The sequence below is a fragment of the Alexandromys fortis genome, unplaced genomic scaffold (assembly GCF_014885135.2).
Source record: "Alexandromys fortis isolate MF-2015 unplaced genomic scaffold, M_Fortis_MF-2015_v1.1 scaffold_101, whole genome shotgun sequence".
NCBI lineage: Eukaryota > Metazoa > Chordata > Mammalia > Rodentia > Cricetidae > Alexandromys > Alexandromys fortis.
In genome coordinates this window covers 5,509,077-5,526,911 of record NW_026067983.1, presented here as the reverse complement: position 1 = coordinate 5,526,911, position 17,835 = coordinate 5,509,077, and the positions used below count along the sequence as shown (strand labels likewise).

The 17,835-nt window shown below is 42.0% G+C and overlaps 2 protein-coding genes across 8 annotated transcripts in view; one reads left to right on the top strand and one right to left on the bottom strand.

Moving 5' to 3' along the window:
* The window catches only part of Immp2l (inner mitochondrial membrane peptidase subunit 2), a 786,207-nt gene that overhangs the window by 384,050 nt on the left and 384,322 nt on the right, over window positions 1–17,835 (bottom strand). The gene's annotated exons all lie outside the window — the stretch shown is intronic.
* The window catches only part of Lrrn3 (leucine rich repeat neuronal 3), a 29,270-nt gene continuing 16,332 nt past the window's right edge, over window positions 4,898–17,835 (top strand). The window contains exon 1 of the mRNA XM_050158676.1: window positions 4,898–5,331. The gene's annotated coding sequence lies outside the window, so the exon portion shown is untranslated. The remainder of the gene's footprint in view (window positions 5,332–17,835) is intronic.

The following is a 17,835-nucleotide window of genomic DNA, read 5'->3' as shown; positions in this document are numbered from 1 at the left end:
TGGGCAGATCTAAAACAAGAAAGAAACCTTTTGGGCCTGAATGAAAACATATGCGGAAAGTTGGAGGACAGGATTTGAGAACAAAACAAGAACCAAGGATTTTTCTTCCTGGTGCCTCACAAGTTTCCTGGTCTGGGTGTACTCAGATTGATAAATTAACTTCTTTTCTTCAAATGAAGTCATAAGCTTCATTGAAAATAATAGTTAAGTAAAGACCTCATTTCTTTGGTCTGTCTCATATCTGTCTGTTGGATGAATCTGAATCTGTGCCTGCTGAATGCCCTCTTGTGTTGTCCTTTCCTGTGGCTCTGTCCCTAACAAAAGCCTTCGCTGTTTTTGACCAAATTTGACCAAATCAGAAATTATCACGTGGGAAGGGGGGGAAGAAAGACCTCAGGTTTTATGCGCAATTCTACAAGCTAAATCTCCTTTGAGAAGGAAAACAAAAACTGTTATCCAATGTGATTTAGTTCAGCACTGAAACAACCAACGAGGTTTGCTCATCTTGAGACGCCAAGCTGAGAACTTACTTGCCATTAGCATTAGTCTACAAAGGCCAAACCACTGGGGACCTTCATAGTGTCCGCCAGCTATCACCAGCAGCTTCTCCATGGGTATGTAGCTCTCTGGACATATCAGTACATGTGTCTGACTAGGCACCGTACTTCTTACAGTTTTATTCCCCAAATCATGACAGCAATAAAATTCTGTCAACACTAAAGAACACAACAATACAAACACATCTACTGTCTAGTGTATACAATTCATTTCTTTTTAAAAATAGTGATTTATTTCTGGCATCCCTTGTTGCTGACTACATGGAATCGGTTGGCAAAGCTATCAATCAAATATTCATTTATTTTACAAATGAGTATTGAGTGCCCTGTGCAGTAGCCAGAGCACTGGCTGTGTAAGCAGACAGACTTAGTTGAAATTTTGGCCCCCTTATTTAATAGTTTGGGGACACTGGGCAAATAAGCACATTTTCCCACATTTCTATATTGTCTAGTGGGGATAAAAATATCTGTTATGAAGATGTTAAGTTTAACTACTTGTAAAACAAGCCCAGGCGCATACTAGCAGTCAACAAAAGTTTTCTGTTTTACTCTCTTGAGGAGGGGAGTTTAAAGACATAATAAGACAACACCTCCCCCCCCCCCGAGAATCTTAGAAACTGACATGGGAAGAAAGCAAAATTATAGAAATAATGATGAGAAGTGCTAAGCTTCTAAGAAATCAGCGTGCTTCTGGGGCCAAGAAGAGGTCTTCTCTACTAGTGAATCACGGCCGGAGGAACGTGCTGAAGAATGGACAGGCATAAAAAGTCAAGAAATGGAACAGATAGCAGAAAGGGCATCCGAACAAGGGAGAATCTCAGGAAAAATGAGGATAGGCTGCCGGAGAATGAGATGAGGATGACAAAGAGAGAGAGAGAGTCAGCCTTCGGCTTTACTACACCGCATTAACTTTCCTAGACTCTGTGTAGGTATCGGCTACTTTAATCCTCAGAAGAATCCTAGGAGGAAAATGATATGCCAAGATGCTACTTGAGCTCCGTGGTGACACTTCACAGGGATGACACTTGACACATGCTCTGGTCACAGATCAGGAGGCAGGTAAGGATTCATAGCCAACCACTTGGTCTTGACCCTGCAGGCAGCTCACTGCCCTGACTACTTCTCAAAGGAAGACACAGGAGAATAAATCCCAGAGTAGAATGGCAGCAAACATGTCTCAAATTAATAATTCTAGCTACTAAATCCATCAAAAGTATATCCTATTTTTATTTAATGATAAAGGCAGACCTCTTTCAGCACAATTTAAGGACTAACTATTCACTCACACATTTAAGTTTCTTGTGGGTCATTTTAATTATATCGAATATTCATTTGATAACTGCCATAATACAGATATACAATATAGGTAAAATGTACACTCATTATAGAGTACGTTTGTAATATACAATTTCTATTAGTACTGTGAACATTCCATAAATGAAGAAATGCAGAAAGAAAGAAGGAGGACAAGAAGAAAGCAAGAGAGAGAGAAAGGAAGAAGCAGTGACCAGAAGCAGCGGATCTGTCAATCACACACTAGATGACAGGGTAGCAGAGCTGAGAAATTCTCCGGAGTCGAGACATCTCACCTCAGGCTCTCTCAGAGCAGTTATGTGTAATATTTACACCTTCTAGAAGAGTGTTCTCAACCTTCTTAGAACTGTGACGCTTCAATATCTCATGTGGTGGTGAGCCCCAGCCCTAAAACTACTTCATAACTGCAATTTTGCTACTGCTATGAATCATGCTGCAAATATCTGATAGGCAGGATATCTGATGGGAGACTCTTATGAAAGGGCTGTTCCATCCTCAAGGAGGTCAAGACCTACAGGTTGAGAATCATGATACTATTGTTCTTTTCTCAGGACCAAAAGCAGTTTTATGATATCTAATGCCTTCAGATCCTTAGCCATCCACACCTGGATTCCTCATATGGTACCTTACCACAGAGGGGATACCTAATGATATTTCACTGAATGACTGACTTCTGTGGCAAGTTAAGACACTCCCCAAAACATACTTGATTTCAAGTTGCTGATATTTATAACAGGAGGAGAGCTACAGCCAAGGAGCTCTCAGTTTCTTCATTCAAGGCCAGAGTCATTTTTCCCTCTAATGAAATCTCATTTGTAAGGAAGGCTCTATGATATTATACTTAAAGACAAGTACAATATACTTTTGATTGATCATGCACCTACATTAGAAGAATAATCTCATTCCTTACATATGAAATACAGTAGTCATTTAGTAAAAACAAATTTCTAGGAAACTGTTATATATAAGGCATCTTTTAGAATATTATTCAATTCTAAATTATAAAAACATTTTATTACTTTATAAGTTGGAACTTAAGCATTACATGTGATTATTAGTTTTATTTTGAAAAGTTATTTTATTATGTATCCCTTTGAGCCTCACAACTTACCTTCAATAATAATTATTATTGAATATAATAATATTTATATTATTATAATAATATAATGGTTATATTATTATAATTATAATAATCAACAGATTTCTGGATTTGTCAGTTATAGAGTCAGTACCAATCAATCAAAATAAAATGGTTAAGGAGTCAGTATAATATAAAAGTTTTTTTGTTCCAAATAGTTGCTACAATTATAGCAGAATTCTTCTGTGTGTGTAAGCAAACCTACAAATATTCAAATGACTACAGCAATTCAGTACGCTCCAACTGGAGAAAGTAAAATTAGGGGGCTAAGGAGCTGCATGAGACGCACACCCGGCACCCACTGTCCTCCCTGGCTGCATCACTGTGTGCCCCCAAGGAGATGCTTGAGGACCTGGAGAGTGTCTGGTAAGAGGATAACATTCAGAAGAAGATGTCACTTGGCCAATGAAAAAGCCACTTTTGTTTTGAACTCATTTTTATCAAAAAGGTTAGGGATATGAATTATTTGCTAAAATAAAAATAATTCTGAGGAAGACCTGCAACAGCATTCAAAGTGCTTAGGCAGAAGTTCAAGGCCCTGTCTTCATTGACTAATCATTAAAACAAATAACTAAAGCATTCATATTTTTATTTTTTGATGAAAAAAAAACCTACAACATGAAAATATCTGGCAGTCAAAGACACCATCAGTGAGGCTAAGCTTCCTGGCATATGGCTATGATGCAGAGTACTGCGCTAAATCACTTCAGTAAACACCTTAAGGGAACAATTAGATGCTAAAGCTTTTGTCCCCCATCCCCCAGTAAATCTAATAAATGCCATTTCCTTTTCCTCCACGAGAGGGCAGACTTTCAAAGCGAGGGCTGGAGTCCCAGATAAAGCAGCTTTAACCTGTTGAAAATTGATCCCCGTGTTGCAGTTCTCTCAAGGGGTTTCTCCGGCGCACTGTCTGAAAAGCACGCCTATTACGGTCTTCTGCTCGTCACAGGTGTTCATGTGCTGAACACTTCACTATGCTGCGGTGGTTTCTACCCTAAATATCCAAAATGTTTTACATATAATGCTTATCCAGAATATTTTCCTGGTTAAATAGCCAATAAGCTTAAGAACAAAAAGGCTCACTTTAAGTGCTCAATTTATTGCAGTGAAAAGCATAAATCATACATATGAAACACAGACAGGTACACACACAAACAATGCAACACATATCCACTTTGTGGCATCTGATTTAGAGAAGTAGTTGTTACTGGAAAAGTTTATTTTTTAAATGCTTTCCCTTACATAACAATGTTGTGGGGTTTGGAGAAGCAAATATTGGCTGTAATTTAAAAATCTGGTCAGTGCAGATAAGAAATGTCATTTTAAAGCCTAACGGAACAAACAAATGCCCACCCCCCCCACACACACACAAAGGAAGTATCACCATCAACCACAAAAACAGGGAAGAAAGGAAGAAAGCAAGCAAGAGAGGGAAAGAAAAAGACCGCTATCAACTGCCAGTCATAGGCTAAATCCAGTAGGAACAAGGAAGCAAACAGCAGTTGTTAGAGCTGCAGGCTGCCCTCTTGAAATACAAAGCCACTGCTAAACTTCACAGACAGGGAGTGGAGTCGCTACCAAGTGTTAATATTCAGGAAATCCTTATTCATAAATGTTTTCTGTCTGTTCTCAGAGGGGGGGGGGGAACCCCACAGTTTCTCCAAATGACTGAAAATACCCCAAACGGGAAAACTTGTTGGAAACCCCTGCACATTCCTGCAAAAGGAAAAGCAAAAAGGAAAGACGCCGATTCCAAGGAAAAAACATGCAAGCCTGTTTCATTTATTTGTACCCTAAGCAGCGCTGTCATAGGACAGACAGGCTGCCTCAGCCAACCAGGCTAGAGCAGCTGCGAGTGCTACATCTTGGCAGTCTGAAGCGATTGGCTCCTCTCTGGGGAGTGGAGGGTGTTCAGTTATTAATGCCCGCTGAGCAGGCAGCACCATGTCAGTGTGACAACTGATCTGGTGAGCGATGCACCACTAACCACCATGGAAACAAGGAGAGGGGAAGCCAGCGAGCAGGATCTCTCTTCCCTGGATTGAGAGCGTCACCCTGCCTGCTGCCGGATAGAGTTCCAGGCAAGAGAAGGAATCCTAGCTGCAGGAGCCTGCCTTCCTTCATATTATAGAAAAAAAAAAAGAGAGATACCATCGCCTGCATGTGTGCATATCTATAGTATGTAATTGTGTACACTTTAGTACACATACATATGCACCTATTTATGCTGGGGAAAGAAGACAGCCATGTGATTATCTCTGCCAAGGGACTGTGCAAGCAGGGACACGGGAGGAGGGCTATCCCTGCAGCTGCTAATTCAAGGTAAGTTTAAAATACACCTATCTATTTAAATGTTCTCTATTCCGTGTCCTGTTGATGCTTGTGATTTTACACCTCAATTCTCCTCTGCTGTTTCCTGCCTGCCTGAATTCTAAGGGCATTTTTCTTTGCATTTCACTTTGGAGTGGATGTGCAAACCCCTTCAGTTCTGTGTGTGCCTAGCTATGTCCGTGGGACTCTCAGCCAGGCATTTTCCTAGCTTGAATGCCCATCCGAGGACGTGAGTGGGAGAGAAAGAGCAGTGCTGGGGGAGGAGACAGAGGAGGGAGAGAGAAGAGAAGGGGGCCCAGGGGGAGAAGGGAAAGAGAGAGAAGCGGGGAAGAGAGGGAGCCGGAGAGGCTCAGGGAGAATTGACCAGGAAAGAGAAGGAGGGAGGGAGAGAGAAGCAGAGACGTGTAAGAGGGAGATGGAAAGGTCGGGGTCCTTTTCTTCACAGTTGTGGCCGTGAAAAGCAGCCCCCTGAGTTTCTGTTTTGAGGCATTTTTCACCCCCTGCCCCAGTGGATGGAGATGAAGGTGAATCTGCTGTGTGTCAGGAGGGAAAGGCACCAGGCAGAGTAGCAGAACGAGCGTATCACAAACAGTTATTGAATTTCTGCCAGACTACATCTTACCGATTGTGGTAAATGACTTCCCTTTAATAACAACCCATCCCCGCACTGGTCGGAAGGGACGGTGCAAACGTCTGGTTGCCAATGCAGCAGCAGAAGCTACCATGCTAGGTAAGAGTCCTAGGAACCAGAAGAGTTCTCATCTTCTTTGGGAATTAACAGGACCACAGAAGGATGGCTTCAAAGTCCATTTCCTATTTACAAAGATGGCTCGTTCAGACCAACTGTAATATCCCCTTTGCTCTCACTGACCTGGGTGGCTTAATCAGTTCTAATTTATTCCTCTTTTAACAATATGTCCTTGTTTTGGCGCCTCTAATTTTATTGAAAGCAGGCTGTGAACATGAGAGGGATTCTTCTTAGATTAGCGAAAAGGAGACAGTCGGAGAAATAAAGAGGGAAGCCAAAAATGTGAATACCTATCGGGAAAACAGTGTGCCCTGGTCCAACAAATATTACTTGTGCCCTGAGTTCCCCATCTTCAGTTGCAGAAGCAACGCCTCTGAGACAGAATTGCTGCCAGTCAACTCCCTGAGCATCCATGGAGTGATGATTCATGGAACACTCTCTGGACTGATTTTTACTTCCAATCTTGTAAGCACAAGCCGGCTACTTAGAGTAATGCTTTCAAAGAGCCAGCACCCACTGAGCTGGCTGCGGAAGCCTTCCCTGCCCTGCTAAAGGGTGCTGTGGAGGCATCACAACAAACGCCGCATTTAGATTTCAGCTGCTGGAGCTCCTTCATTTCTTCTCTTAGTTCAACTCACTTAATGGAGTCTGCTGCTTTGAAACTGGGTGTTATTCTTTTCCCAAGCTGTGATTTCAGACTTACTGGTTTCCGAGTTTATGATAGATGCCAGAACTGAAAGACAATGAGTAGCCACTTAGATCCTGCCCCCTTCCTATAAGGGTGTCAAAAAAAAAAAAAAAAAAGAGTGTCCGTTTACAATATGTAACGTAAGAAGTCAATTAATTCGTGACCTTTGTAAACGACAACAATAAAGCAGCTTGCCAGGCCGCCGGTGCCTTCGATTTCCCCTCTGTGAAAGGAACAAGTTTCAGGAAAGGGTTCTTGCTCCGAGTGAAAAATGAAAGGAGCGGAGACATTAGCTGGCAGTATTGGCAGCCTGGCTTGCGCTGCCTCCGACGCCACATGCAATCCATACAAAAACCACAATGATTTATTAGGGGGAGGAAAGCTGTTGCATTCGTTTTTCTTCTGTTCATTAGAAGAGCAGCTGCTGAAACAGAGGGGACCTGTTATTCTGAGGGAGCACCTAACTTCCTGAGCAAGGGAGAGGGCTGGGAGCAGACGCACAGCCTCCCATCTCCAACGCCGTTTTAATGTGGCACTGCAGTATGGATTTCGGCTTTCACCCAGACCCTTCCCAGGGAAACTTTCATACAGACACTTATATCCTTCAGTCTTACCCAGCCTAATTCTGAGTCCCAGCAACAGCTAAGAATAGCAGATCTGCTTTTTAACCTTAGCAAAGCTCTTACAGAGATTTTGTATGTCAGCAATGTACCCGCTTGGATCTGAGAAATACTGGCACTCCAGGCCCTGGTGGCGTCGGCATGTATCGGTGAGTTTGGTGATGTGGTAGCCCGTGCCAGGTGCTACATATCTGGAAGACTTAACCTGCCGTACTCTCCCCGGGCATGCGGCAGTACTGGAAGTGACAGCTTGGAGACTAGGCAAGCCGGAAGGGGCCACCTTGTCAGGGTGCTGCTTGTCACGGGCAAAGGACTAAGTTAGGATGCTGGCGAGGAGGCGGGGGTTTTTCTTTGGTGGCGGTGATTGTTGCGGCTGTTGATGGTTTGATAGAGTGTACTACCTGCTTTCTAAGGCAGCAAGTTTGGAGTGAGGAAAAGGTGATCAGTGTACCAGTCACTAATGTACTCACTGATTCTTTGTTCTTTTCTTTATTTCTAACACTTCCTGCCCTGCCCCCAAAGTGGTCTCAAGTCGCAATTTTCCCTTACTCTTTTGTTTCCCTCGCTCTGGTGTAAAATTACTGTTTAGCATAACATTGGTGCTCAGTGTGAGCTGACACAGTTATCAGAAAGGTTTGTAACTTAAGGAAATTTTTAAGTTCAATTGGATCTGAAGATCATTAAAGGGAAACACTGTCAAAACTGTGCTCCTACTGCAGGGGTGCCCCCAAAGAGTAACTTACGTAAAAGTGTACATATGGTTCCAACCAACCTTAAGAAACAATGTCTGCAGACCCCTGGAATAGTCTACACGGCTTGGGTTTTGACTGTTGAGCTATTTATGAACTGTTTCCTTGATATGTAAAAGGAAATACAGCGATAACCACTAAACGCGGCGGTGTAACTTGTTCATACTGTCAACACAAAGCTGTCATCCTGACCACACAGGAACACTTAGGACAACTTCACTGGGTAGCATCTGTGCATCGCAGAGCACAGCTGCATCCCACCCAGTCGCAGAATGATATCAAGAAGGGGGGCCCTGTGGCATCTCATCCTTCGGTCACAATGTAAAATGAAATTGAATTCCAGTGTGCAAAAGTAGATGCTACCAATGGATGAGAAAAAGTAGCATGGAGCACAGAAAAGCTTCCTTTTACTTGCTGGGAGAAGCAGATCTCCAAAGATGCTTTTGGGAGGGCAATCGGTACAAGATTGGTAAGGACAATTCAACGTTCATCTCAAACCTTTGTCAAGTACCGTATTTACCTGGTCGCTTACTGTTTTTGCATGATTGTGAAGTTTGGATACACCTGTTTTCTGTCATGTTCATCCATCTTTAGACCATAAGGAAGGCCTAATTTTTCTAAAACACCGTAAGTACAGGTTCAGCATGGGAGATGAAACGTGGTATTTTCATAGACTAACAGCATATTTGAATGGAAAGCAGTCCATCTCCTATGTTCATTTGATAGGTGAAGAGACCCAGAGAGCTTAACATTTTTATAATTATAATGAAATAAAATGTCACTGGATTTTGAATTTGCCCAGTTATTTACTGGAGAGCTCTAGAGCAAAAACCCTTCCAATGTTCATTCCATTATTCAAAGCTGGCCTTCTCTGCCCCACAGAAAGATGCAGAGTATAAACAATCTAAAAATGTTTCTGCACATAAAGTATTGTAGAAACACAAGTGACCATCCAATAACAGAGATTATTTCAAGTGCATAACGCACAGGCATTGCAATCCCCCCCCAGTTCCCATTTATATAGTTTATTATACTCTAAGTTGAGACATACAGTTTAGGGGGTCCCACTGCTGTTTAAAATCTTAGTAAGAACACTGCAGCCCTTTGCCTAGAGATGCGGTTGTTAACTATAAACTGGACATTCTCCAAGTATCCACATTACTTTTGTTTCAAATATTTCAAGGTATTACTATTTCTCTCTGTATTCCTTCCTCAAACCCATGCCCTGCTTGTCCATAACAAAAGAAAACAGTGTAACCCCCTCTCCAATCCCACACTGCTTTCCTCATTTTCAGACGGACAGCATTCATGAGCAATGCCATGTCTTTACTTTTAAAGCTCAATTTCCTTTCTTTTTGAAAATTTCTCTCTGTTGCTAAATGTTCTCCAGATTTTGATTAACATAACAGTAATTAACAGACCCCAAAACTTTTGGGAAATAAAGGAGATTAAAAATGGATAAGAATACGGTGGAGTGTTTGCTTGTTTAAGGCTCTATGGTTCACAGTGCACTTTTTTACATTTGTCCCCCTGACCACCCTGGAGGCCAGGCTGGGCGCAATGATCATTTTTCTAAGACATGGCAGTGAGGTCCTGTCACATGAGAGAATGCTGGCATGGGAGGAGCCAAGGTCTTGGCTGAGTGGCAGGTAGTGGGGCAGCACTCACTGCTACATCTGAGACAACAGAAGCCACGCTCTTCCTCACTAACTTGCCCTCTGGATGGCCCTTCCCTAGTCCTTTGCTTTCTACATGGCATCAAAATAAATGTCCGGGGATTTCTGCAAACAAAAGACTACGTTTCTTAACTTACAGTTTAAAAATGGCGTGCCAATGTTGAATAAGAGCAACCACTTAGTACAGCTCATGGATGCCAGGATGCAGGACTATCTGGTGGAGCGCCACAGCCTACTGAGGGCCACACCCTCCAAGCAAACTGACACTTGCCCTGTGTGGAGTGGATCCGAGGGAAGTAGCAGGGAGAATTGGATCAAAACATAGTCTACGCCTTACAAAGTTAACAAAGAGCCACCCTAGAGATCTAAGGTGTTCTGCCCACTCTTCCGCATGTCTGTCTGTCTGTCAGCACCAGTACTCTGACAGCCAGATGAGGGGCATAGGTCTCCAAAACTGGAGGTGATGGGATGATAAGTTCCTCAGGAACTGTTCTAGGTTGCCAAAAACCATGACGCAAGTTCTCGGGTGACTAGACAATCCACCCATGAGGACAACAGTGCGTGTAAACGGGAAAGCCACTTCTTCAGTATCTCCTTCCTGGTTAGTCTACCAACGAGAGAAGTTACTAACTTAAAGATGTGAACTGCCAAATTTGCAAAATAATAAGGTAAAAATGCCAACAAACTTCATTGACAAAAATTAGTCTAAAAACCTAAGTGATAAATATATTTTACTTTTGAAAGCAAATATAGTCTTTAAAATGAATGAAAATGTCCTTAATTTTTAAAGAAAAAAATCCAAAAGGTATTTCATGTGTGTCTAACAAGCTGAGCACTTAGCTCACAGCAGCTCACTCAGGGAGTCCGGGCTGCAGGACTTCTACCTTCCTGCCCTACCAGGCAGACTACATCAATGAAGAGTTTGGTGTCAGTAAACAGTTCTTTTTATCCCAGAGGCAGAAACCATTGGGACCTATGTACCTGTGGAACCAGAAGGGAAACAGAGTTTTCTGCTTCTACAAAGCAGGAACCCCAGAACCAGACACAGAAATGCTCCTAGAAGCATGCTCATGAATGAGTGCGCCAGAGCTGGGAAGAAGCTTTAGGGAGATATNTATTTTCCTAAAACCACTAAGTGAATACAATGATGATAAAGAAAGCCAAATCATTTTAGTATCCATTCCCTGGAATAATTTTTCTATAATACACTATAGTCTCATGACAAACATTGGGGCATTTAAATCACACTGTCAACAAACTTGTAAGTCTACTTTAGATTAGAAAATAAAAAAGGACCAGGCCGTGGTGGCTCATGCCTTTAACCCCAGCACGCAGGAGACAGAGGCAGGTGGATCTCTGTGAGTTCAAGGGTAGCCTGGGCTACAGAGTGAGTGAGTTCCATGACAGCCAGGGCTGTTACACAGAGAAACCTTGCTTCGAAAAAAGGAGGGAGGGTGGGGGTAAAAAAGATATTAGATCCAGACATACATGGTCACTATGGACTCAGTTTTGTCGTTAGAATTTTCTCCTTATCATCACATTTATATGTCTAAGCAAGTCCAGCTCACCAGAGCTTGCTTAGCAGTATTGATGGGCTCTCTTCATTCTATTTTTATCAAAAGTCAATCTCAGAAACACTGAGCACTAAATACGCTCCGCAGAGTGTTCAACACCTGCAGGACACGGGGGAGCACACTGACCTTTGCTAATATCTCAGCAGTCGCGGGGAATCACTTCAATATGTAGCTAGGAAGACGGCATCCTAATTCTAACCAAAAGCAAGGGGGTGATGGCCCCCAGGGCAGGTGCTTGAGGCACAGAGAGGAAAAATGCAGAGGAAGGAAGGAGTCCAGCTATGCAAGGCTCCATCACTTAAGAGCAAGGGCAGTGGGAGGGGAGGACAAAGCCTTGTGAGCACCACAGATGGAACAGACAAGTATTCAAAGTGCACACAGACCTGGGGAACTCTGGCTGTAATAATTTCTGCATGAAAAGTATATAAAATGTCTTCATGAGATATAAGCTTAGACTTTCTTCATTCAACTAGTCAATTTGCTGTGAGTAGCTGAACATATTCATTCTCTTTCCAAATACAGCATCTGTATTTGTTCCTCTGACTGCGCTTTGCCATCCACACAGTTTTTATACACACCAAGTTGCCACAGCGGATGTTCAGACACCTCCTTAAAATCGGTCAGCCGTTGTCCAGTAACACTTCTTTAATGAGTAACTTTGTTTTAAGGAGCAAGCAAATTCCACTTTCCTTTCAAAGTCCCATTTTTCATTTACACTTCACTGTTGTTAAGCACAATGGTCAAATAAATGAAGAACTAAAATAAATATTGTGGCCTAAATTAGATTAAACAGGAAAGCTATAGGTTCAAACCATATTTTGTCTCTTAGACGATGATCCACTGACTTAAGCAGTGGTAGTGATACTGCCCTTTGTGTGACAAACTCTGCAGCTAAGTCCTGACTTAATGCTAACAACAGCCACGTGAAGTAGTATTATTAATCCCGTTTACAAATGAGTAAAACTAGCCTGGAAAAGTAAAACAACAACCAATTAAAGACAGAATAGGAAAAAAAAAAAGCCTAAGAAGCCAGTTTGGCTCTATAAAACATTCACCTGTGCCATACAGGTCAACCCTGCCTCCCAGTGGTCCAACTTGTCTAAGCTGCCCTCCTAGACTCGGGCTGCTCCAAATCACACCCCCATTTAACATCTGTACAAATCACGTCAAGAGAAGAAGCCCATTGCTGCACTTATTCATATCTTCTCTTTCTCTTTTCTCAGGAAGAGTTGTTTTCCTTTTTTACAGTTAACTGTTGGTGTTCATTAGATCGATGGACTGAGTTTTATAATTCAGCTCACAAAGGACAGGTGAACCTTAGCTTCTAAGGTATTTTCTTTCACATTCTAAAGAAGAATTCAACATGCTTCATCACCTCAAGTCACACAGCATAACAATGGCACAAAGGAAAGATGCAAATCCTAGCTCATGTGTCTCAAATTTCAATACAGATTGATGACAATCCCCAGGATCTGCTCTCAGTCTGTTGATGCGTGTCCTTGTGCACTGCCTTTTAAACAGAGGAAGGTGAAAGAGTCGGAATCCCACCTCACTGCAAGCACGAGCACCAGTTTCCAATGACACTCATTAGTCCTCCCCAGTATCAGTAACCTTCTAGCTTTGTGGAGTCAACTCTCCAAAGCTGCCATTTGCTTTTCAGAGTGAACGCCAAGCCAAACCCAACACTTTATCAGAAGTCATTTCCACTGGCTCTTGGGAAAAGTTGTGAGTTTTTCACTTTGACTCCCACACTAAAGAAGGCTAGCAGGGGAGTCCTTCATCTTCTCTGTCCCATGCAGAAAAAGCTAAATGAGAAACTAATGTAAAAATGTTTCTGAGGAAACTTTTTCCAGTGGGCAAAGGCAGCTGCCACCAAGCCCAACAACATGAGTTCAGTCCCTAGAACCCAGTTGGTGGAAGGAAGGTAAAAGATTTTATAGTTTTGTCTTTGTGAACTGAGGCTTCCTCCAGCTAACCAGGAAGAGAGTACATATCCCCACACAATGTCTTATAAAAATGCAAATGTATTTTAAATCGTAACTAGTTAGATGAATGAAAAATTATGAAAAAAATGAATTCAACTATCAAAAATGTTCAATTATGAAGCAATAAAACTAGTCTAATGTACCATTATCACCTAACTAAAATACACAAAGGATATGTATATATTCAAGCCGTTAGCCTTATTTATTCTTTTCTTTGCGTCTCTATCTGTGTGAGTGGGGGCAGCCTAAGTGCACTCACTGGAAGGCAAAGGAAAACCTGCTGGTTCAGTTCTCTCCCTCTGTCACATGGGTTCCAGTTTAGGCAGCAAGCCTCTTCACTCCCCACCCCAAGCCATCTTGCTAGCTCAATAAGAGTAATGTTAATTAAAAACTTTTAATAGCATATTCCTGCTACTTCTTTATGAAAATTGGAGGAAGGGGGAGGGGACGGACGAGAGATGTTAGCCAGCACTAATTCAATGCATAGCGTATTCTGAATCCTAGTTAAACTCGGTATAGACCTTATCTCTCCATGAAGGAGCTGAGGCTCCATATGGAGAAATAATTTTCCGAATTCATGCAGTGGCAAGTACCTGATTCCAACCTTTTCTTATCTGACGGCAAAACCCAGACTATCAAGAAGAATCTCTGTCCCACGCCAACGACATAGTTTTAGAAAAAGGCTCATATTAATCCTTTGGGAAGCACTTCTCCCAGTGTTCCCAACAGGAGGCCCACAGCCTTCAGTTCCTCAGCAAGGTTCTGACGCAACACTTAGTCAATCCTTATCACTTTCCACATGGTACAACTTGATCAGCACAATCTCATTTCATGAATAATGAACGCATTACAATTCAACTAATTAAGAATTCCCATTTAAGCATATTTATTAGTATGTATAATCAGACAACGTGCTAGATACTAAAATAACCATGGTTGCATTGCAGAAGGACTTAGTGGACTTCTAAGATTTCTATCGCATTTCAGAGGACAGAAGCTGAGTTTAAAATAACTAAAGTTTTCTTGACCATAAATATCTTAGAGATTGCATAAGAGAACAATGTTCTGAACTTATCATTTTGCTCCTAAAATATGAGTCAGTTTGGAAAATACTGCCAATTTTCTATTATTTTTCTATACTTTGAATATCTGGAAAAGACAAGGCACATTTCCAAGTTTAACTATGTGCTATGAACAATCTTCTCCATCAAGAAGGGTGAGCCCTCTTCTGGGTCAGCACGAATTCCCTCCATCTCTTCCCACATGCACTGGAAGTACTAACGTGTGCCACTGTAAGTTTCAGTGATGTATGGGGCTCTCCACTGACGCCATCATGTCTGGTTACATAGCGGCACGCTGGCCTGTGTGTGCCTTGGGAGTGGCTTCTATGCATCTTTGAAGGCAGAGATGTTCTAAGACAATATACTACCTGGTCATTCATCCCAAAGTGGCATTTCATTTCGGCCGACAAGCAGGAATATATTCATAGCTGGTGCAGATTGATAATGAGAAGCATATGTACCACAGCAAATAGACTCAAATATTTTTATCTATACCGATCTGTACCAAACTCCCTTAATAGTTTTATATAAATGCAGAATTTCAGAAACTCTGAGAGTAACACCTCAGATGCTTTGGGGGAATCGCTGAAAAAAAAAAAAAGTCCTAAATAGCAAGGAAAAAAAAAAAACCTTTGCTGGTTTATTGTCTGTCAAGTAAAGATTTATTCTGTGAAAATTGCTTGACTTTATCCAAAATATGCATATAGTAGTTATCTCCAAAACAAAGACTGAGAAGAGGGTGTGACTAAATAATTATAATTTTTTTAATAAGATACCTGACTGAGCCGTTCCAATAGCTGAATGGAGTGCACTGGCAAGAAGACAAGACTGTGGTAACCGCAGTCCAGCTCTACCCTCCCCAGTCTAGAGAACACGCCACTCTTCTCTCCTGGCTCTCAGATGAGGTCTGCCAGGAACAGAATGGCTTGTCCTTCAAAGAAACATCAACGATGGGGAAAGTCATTTTGTCCAGTGTCCCCCATTTCATCCATCCTACCACATTCCAGCTGGGCTCTTACTGAGGAAGGGCCACCAAACTGAAGAGGGAATTCTACACTGTCTGGAAACTTGATTTCAAATGCCATTGAATACAGAGCCAGAACTAGTATAACAGATTCCACAAACTGGGGGGACTAGATAGGTCGTATGCTACTTCCTCAAAGCACCCCCGCTATTTAAAAAAAAAACAACTGCAGCCCAAGACAAGGTGATTCAACCCTTGCCTAGCATGTCCTTCACCAGATGTGTGGATGTAATTTCAAAGTATAGACTCTATTCTTTCTTCACTCAACCCTCCAGGAAAACCCAGCAGGACATTCTCCATGAACAATCCCATACCCACACTCTCACCAGCAGGATGGCAGAAACTCAGTCGCCGGCACACAGTCACTTTCAATGGCGCCTCTTTAGAGTGGCATTTCCTCGACAGTAACACAGGACTCTTCACCAAGCATGTTAATGTACTGGGTTTGCGGTTCTGAATTTATGCCCCACACAGTTTTAGGGGTAGAGTTGTGGTAGCGAAAGTGGCATGGGAAAGACCACACGGGCGGCACTGGTCTTTGGCTTCCAGAAGTCTCCTTTTCTAAACCAGGATAAGCAAGTGAATGAGTGAGAAGTTACTAAAGGAAAGTTCACAAGTAAAGACTGCAACCAAAGAAACAAAAGCTTTCCTATTTATAGGAAGAAAACCTAGAAAAAGACCATCTTTTTTGTGACACGGGGATTTCCTGTTCCTTGAGGACATTCCATGTCAAATACACAGCCTTAGACATCACAGTTACACCCCAGCGCCAAAAGAAAAAAGGCTTGAAAGCTCACACCTTATAATGATAGTGTTTGGGAGGATAAGAACCACTGCAATCTTCGAACTGTTGAAGAAGCAGTCCAGTGAGTTCCCATTCAGAAGAAAGCACAGCTGTGAATATGGAGCACTTCGGACCCTGGGTGGCTAAAATATTTTCTATATTTATATTATTTATATTTATAGTAGCCAATGTGGTCTGTAAGACCACACAAGGTCCACGTGTAACTGGAACTTGCCAGGGATGGGTTTCCTTTCTCTCCCATATGTCCCCTCATCGGCAATTGTTGCAAATCGATATTAACGACTTCCGTAAGAATTGGTTTTCTCCAGCTCCAGAAACAATGTCTGCCCACATCTAGCATCTCAAAAAGCCTTGGGACAAATTCTTGGATGTTTACAGTTAACAACTGAATTATATAGCCCTACTCCTGTATGCGTATGCATGCGTGCACACATGCATATACTTTCAAATGTATCTAAACACTGGGGACTTTTAAAACATCTGCTGGCCATTAAGGGTGATAAAACCTTGCCATGCTGAGCTGTGACTGGTTTCATGTGTCATCAGACTACATCAGACTGTAAGAGTTATTTACACAGGAACAGTGAGGGGGAAAAAAAGTAGATTATAGTAAGTAAATTATGCAATCTTTTCTGGATATCGGAAGCAAATAGCACCCAAGTAGCTCTCTTTGCTCTGTCAATTTAGCTGCTGCATCTCGACCACTAAACTAAATGAAGGTACAGCAGATTCCAGTGAAGTAGCAACAAGATGGAAGCAGTGTTAATTTCATGACTGGCATTCGTGAGGACTTAGTGCTGCGGGAGGAATCTGGACTGAAAACATTAGACATTTAATGTGTGCAGTATTCCTGGGAGATGAGTATCATTGTCACACGTCCTTATCGGTTGGGGAGACGGTGACATGTACTTGCAGGAAAACCAGAAACTGTGCAGGGCTCCTAACTGGCTAGGCTGCTTCTATTGAATATTGCTCTGAGAGCGCAAGAGAGCGAACGAGAAAAAGAAAATATTTTCATTTACTATTTAAGAAATTCCAGGGGCGAGTATAGAGCAAAGTGGGGCACAGAAAAGAAAACCTATGGAAACATATTTGGGACAAAAGCTACATTTCATTCTCAAACTCCCAATGTAACACTCTTTCTATCGCTGGGGTCAGATTTATTTCTGTGCAATCTTTCTCAAAGCCCAGCGTGCTGGAGAAACCCTCAACTGAGGGATCACCTCCTTCCCACAAGCATGGGTATATACGTCCTTAAGATTCACATTTTCACCTTTTATTTTTTTAGAATTGGCAATTATGAAACCTCAAGCAGAGAAGAGACAAAAGTTATACAACTTGATTTCTCCAGTTCCCTTTACGTCCTGATCCCATCACCATAGCTAAGTAATCCAGAGTCAATATTAGCGTAGAGACCGACCATTTAGATTTGGAATTTTTGTTGTTGTTGTTAAGCAATGTCCTTACTTCTGTTGCTTGATTCCAGTTTATACATTTTCTATTTAGTATGCTTATGCTATCATCCTATGAATCATAAGAAAGGATGGGAAAGTTTAATTGAAATT